We start from the raw sequence: 358 nt of genomic DNA, 5'->3' as shown, positions 1-358 counted from the left end.
TGTACCTAAGCAGAAAGCAGTCATTTGAACGGAAATCAAGTCAGGACTCAAAAAATTCTCCTAAATCATAGAATCATCAAAATTGGAAGGGACTTTTAAGATTATCCAGCTATCCACCAGCACTACCACTGTGACCCCTAAACCCCATCACCCAGCGCCAGGTCTTAAAGCCCTCCATGCATGGTGCCTCCACCACCTCCCTGGGCAGCCTATTCCAATGCCTGACCCCCTGAACAGTGAAAATTCTTTTTATAATATCTAAACAGCAGCTCAGAGCCACCCTCGGCCCTGCCTGCTGCCACCGGCCACCAAAGTGCTGCTGCAAAAAAGCCGGGGCGAGAACGGGCAGCGCGCCAAC

The sequence above is a fragment of the Corvus brachyrhynchos genome, unplaced genomic scaffold (genome assembly GCF_000691975.1).
Source record: "Corvus brachyrhynchos isolate BGI_N302 unplaced genomic scaffold, ASM69197v1 scaffold58, whole genome shotgun sequence".
Lineage (NCBI taxonomy): Eukaryota > Metazoa > Chordata > Aves > Passeriformes > Corvidae > Corvus > Corvus brachyrhynchos.
Note: the sequence above shows the minus strand (reverse complement) of the source record.